General features: G+C 41.3%; 1 pseudogene; it reads right to left on the bottom strand.

Annotated features, from left to right (window-relative positions):
- Nucleotides 1-834: 834 nt before the first annotated feature.
- On the bottom strand, nt 835-1,333 carry LOC138378869 (zinc finger protein 449-like; annotated as a pseudogene).
- Between the last annotated feature and the right edge of the window lie 3,721 nt (nt 1,334-5,054).

Genomic DNA, 5,054 nt, shown 5'->3' with positions numbered 1-5,054 from the left:
GTTGTGAAGAAAGGGACGTGGTACCCTCCTGTCTCACCTGTGGGTATCAGGATCCCTCTAGCTGACACAGCAGAAAGATCAAAAATGCGTCCCCTTCTTCCAAGCCTTTGTCTAGAGCTGTGCTGTCCAATATGGTGGCCACTAGCCACATGTGGCCATTTAAATGTATGGATAACTTAATCGAAAAAAAAAATTACTTAACATTGAGCTGCATTAAAATTTAGTTTCTCAGTCTCACCAGCTACATTGCAAGTGTCCAGGGGCTACATACAGCTACTGGCTACCACATTGAAGAATATTACAATGATCACTCGACCAGTCTGAATTTCTGGCTGTCCCACTCCCAGTGAGTGATTCTATGCATAGAGGCAACATCTGAGGACTTCATGATGTGCGCTGGTGCAATCAAGCCCAAACATGTATATGCTGAAATTCATATCAGATTGTAATAAATTGCTCTTTATTTCTTTTCTTTTATGTCTATTCTGGACTTCACATGACTCAAGGCTGGCAAACTTTTTCTATAAAGAGCCAGAGAGTAAATGTTTTAGATTTTGTGGGCCACATTCCGTCTGTTTGCTGTTCACATTCTTCTGTTTTTTTAAACAATACTTGGACAAAGCTAAAATCATGAGGTGTACTAAAACAGGCCGTGGCCACAGTAGGCCTGCAGGTCATAGAACAATATATTGTTCCTTTTGTTTGTTGCACGCAGGTAGGTTACATTATCTTTGAATTTCATTTAAGAATAGTACCGGGGACATTATACACTATTTGCTGTAGAAGGGGAATTGCATCTGATAGCGGTAGAGCCAACTGACCCATGTGCTGTTTCTAGCGGATGAGAAAAATGAAAGGGACTGTGGGGAAATCCGAGGGCTGGGGAATGACACAGAGACAAAATCTCTGATCTAGTTCTAGCTGCCTTCGACACTTCATTTGGGTCAGTTACAAAGATCCCAAACTTTTTTCTCACCTGTTGCTCTGGCATCTCAAGTTTTCTTTGTACATCTTCTAATGGTGACACAAGTCCTATTCTATTCTCTGTCAGTTTTCCCTCACCCGGGTCTCTATCTTCGTGAGCAGGATGGTTAGGAAGTGCTCCTCTACCAGCAGCTCCAGGATTTGCTCCTCAGAGAGCATCTTTGGCTTCAGCCACTGACAGCAAAACTCCCAGAGTTGGTTGAAAGCCTCATGTGGTCCGGCTGCTTCTCTGCACTGGGACTGCCCGAGGCGCTGACGGAAGACTCCACAACCAGTATCATACTCTTGAAACACGCAGCACTGATTTAGTCAAGGAGGCCTGGATTGCACAACCTAGGTCCTCAGCCATCACCCACTTGTAGCACTTTACAGTTTATCTGGGGCCTGAAGTCTCAGATTCTAATTTGTTTTGCTGTAATCATCAGGCGAGAGGGAACCACCTATAACTGAGGACAGGAAAGAATGAGAAAGATCATCAGTGGTGACAAGAGTGAATGCTTACCACCCTTAACTAACTAACTTTTTACCGAAGTCTCAAAGGAGCAGTTTATCATCTTTTTTGCAGTTTAGAGAATCTAATGAAAGATACGTTGTTACGTACCATGGGCTCTTAGGCTGTGGCCGCAATGGAAATTGACAAGAGGCCAAGCAAGTTTTCCAGACAAGGCTTTATTGGGGCTTATGCTGGAGCACAAGGGAGTCGGCATAGGAGAAAAACATTCCTGCCTGGTTCCCTGAAGGGAGTTAAGGGAGAGAGAGCTTTAAAGAGGCTTGGGTGGGAAAAGGGTGATGTGTATGTGTGTAGAGGTGGAGTTTTCTTGCACGGTGTAGTTCTATTACCCGCTTCTTCATGTGTCCTATGTCTCATTAGCAAGTTAAATCTCTACTCCTGAGCATGATGTTTAGCGTTACAATGAGAATATGATGAGGAAAAAGTCAAGGTAATGTCAGTATGGGGGTCTATTCTGGCTTGAGGCAGTTAGATCCGGATAGGTCTGGTTTCTTTGCAGCCAGGTGCCTTATCAGCTTACGTCAGTGTCTCGTTTTAGTGGTCTTGAAAAACATTACTCACAAACAGCTAGTTTATTTAGCCCTTCCCTTATATGGGTATGGGCTGAATTCCGGAAGTTAGGAAACTATTTGTTTTAGCTCTTGTGTAGTTAATTACCCGGGGTCTGTTGACTTCCATGTTCAGGGATGAGGGGCCCGAGTCCTGTCCCTATGCTGTCTCTTCCCCCCCTGAGAGATTTAATGCTCTTTATTCTTAAGGAGCAGGGAGGGCCAAAGGACTCATCTTCCAGAGCTGCGACCCACTGAATAGGGCTGTCATTCCTATCCTTTAGGGGGTGGTAAAAATCTCTCTCTGATTTTCACAGTCCCTAATGATTTATAGGGACTCAGGTTTTTACCAGATGGTATAGGTTGGATTCCCTGTGTCACCATCAGTTTGACATAGAACGGTTGGAGCCCGGAAATCACTAACTGTACAAGAGAATAAAAATCAGGGACCAAAAAGTAACAATAATAGGATGACTACTACTGGTCTCAGTAATGGTAGGAAATAGGTAATGGAAGGGAGATAACTTTTAAAGGAGTCCCACATGTTTTGAGCAGTGGGACTATTGAGATTGAGTAGCCATGTAACTTGCTCTGGAATCCTATTTGTGTTTTTAAAAAAATCTGTCCATTGGTGTTTACATATATGTAGCAGAAAGTATTTTTCACAGCACAAACCCTCCCCTGTTTGGTCAATAAATAATCTAGGCTATTTGGCTATGTAGTGTAAATTTGGCTGAGGAATCTAAGGATTTTTGGAGCAGTTGGAAATCATGTCCAGTTTACCTGGCTAGTATTGTAAGGGAAGCAGTAGGGTTGTGGACAGTTATGGTACTATAGATAACTCCCCTGCCAGGCTGAGGAGCAAGCCAACCAGAGCAACCACCCCTGTTACTATTAATCCAATTCCTCTTTTTGTACGGCAATGGCTTAAAGGCTGGATTTCATTCATAAAGACTTGAATAGTGTTCCTTTTAGGTTTTACATATCTTACTGTCCAGACCCCTTAACTTTGGTCCAGTCGAGACATTGTAAGTCTGTCCAATCCTTTGTTTGTTTGTGTGTTTTTTTGTTTGAAGGTTTCTAGGAACATCTTTTTTGGGGGTAAACAAATTAGTCTGTCTTCAGTTTAGGGATTAGAGTAAGTGGCGCCTGTGTGGACAAAACAGTCAACAGGCTTACCTCCTATATCCTGTATTAGCCAGGGCTCTTTGGGGGAAACTGAATTAGGTGCTGGGACTGCATCCTCCATGGTATAATACCATTATCTGAGTGTTTTTATCTATAGTTTTAGAGTAGCACCTTAATCTTTGCCTGACATGGCCTTAGGTTCTGTTCATAATTTGGTATCTTATTATGACAAAGAGTCTGTTCTATCAGTCTTATGATCTCTGTAACATTAATGTTAAACTCCAAAAGCAAGGGGGGTATAATGAGGCATGTCTGACCTCTCTTCCCTTTATGGCTAGGGACTCAGTTTTAAGGTTTTTCTGGGGATCCCTTGGCCAATAAGGGGTCCGTTCAGTTATCAGTGGGTAGATGACTGAAGCATAGGATTTTATTTTAGCTAACAATTTCCCCCTTTTCACCAAGATTTGCCAGAGCTAGCATTGATGGCCAAACATTTGCTTTGTCCCATCGTTGCTGGAGTGAAGTAGCTACCGGCCACGGATCCACCCAGGCCCTCAGTGGGACTCCTGTGGCCAAGGGGCTTACAGCCAAAAAGCTTACAGCCAATCAAACATTCTAGGCCAGGTGGGAATGGAGGTGAATAGATATTCATCAGCTCTTTAAGATCTTTAGGCAACATAAGAGCAAAACCACAATGTCAAAGGCAAGGTTACAAAATTAACTGATCTATAAGCATTGAAAATTTTCAGTTTTGGTTGCAGACTTACAGGAATTTTCTTACACAAAACATAAGCATTTTGTTAAAACCCCTTGAGTCTAATCATTTAGAGATAAAGCATGCCTAGTACTGATAATGACAGGAAAAGGAAGCTTACAGGTAGCTAAACATTCAAATTATCTGTAACAAACTTATGTTAATTTAAACAAAAGAGAAATTATTCAGTGAGTCTTAATGTCTCTGTCCCTTGTCCCAGGAAAGCACTTTATTTTGATTGTTGTCTCTTCTCGAGTGTGAAAACAATGTTTTGGTTAACTTGAGTTTGGCGTTAGACTCCCAGGAGTCAAGGCCCTGTAAGTTAAAAGCACAGGGTTTAGTTAACAATATTTGATACAGCTTTGATTTGTCTTGAGGATGTTTGTCAAAAAAGTCAAAAGCCTGAAAACACCTGATCAAACAGAATTACAGGTCACTGTAAGATAATAGCAATCCATATAACCAAGAGTGAGAATCAGAAGACTTCAAAGGCAATACAGAAAGTTACACAGATGTAAAAGCCTTAACTTTTTAAGGCTCAGGTTTTTTTTCCAAGTAATCAAAAACCTCATAAGGACAACATAGGAATTATCTTGATAAAACCTAAAATCTTTGTTTCTTAGGCCAGTTACCAAAAGGTAAAGAAAGATCTTCTGTACTGTGATTGATTTTTTTTTCTTATGGGAAACCCATTTAGACGACATCTGGGAAATCAAACTTGCCGAAAAGGGCACTTGACTTAATTATACACAGAAAGAGTGTTCAGGATCGTGGGTATACACTGTGTTAAAGAGGGATGTGAATAAGAAAAATTAGAACCTTGAGTAGAGGAGCAAATGGCTCTTAGTATCTGCATGAAATGTGTTCTGACCATGTCGACCAATTCAGACACCTCAAGAAAAGTTGAGTATAGAATTAAGATATACTGGAGGAAAACATTGCTTTTCTAAACCTTTAAGATAAAACATTTTAGCGTCAGGCCATAACAACAGACTTAGAACCAGGGAGGAAAATGTCACAGGAGCTAACGAAAAAGGTTGAAGGATAGAGTTATTATTTCAGGCCTTGTCAAGGGGAGAAAAAGCTGAAAGCAGCAAGACACAGCAAAAGTTGAACATCTACGAGATAA

The sequence above is a fragment of the Eulemur rufifrons genome, chromosome 30 (genome assembly GCF_041146395.1).
Source record: "Eulemur rufifrons isolate Redbay chromosome 30, OSU_ERuf_1, whole genome shotgun sequence".
Classification (NCBI taxonomy): Eukaryota; Metazoa; Chordata; class Mammalia; order Primates; family Lemuridae; genus Eulemur; species Eulemur rufifrons.
The sequence above is the reverse complement of the archived record's forward strand: the minus strand, read 5'-3'. Positions and strand labels throughout refer to the sequence as shown.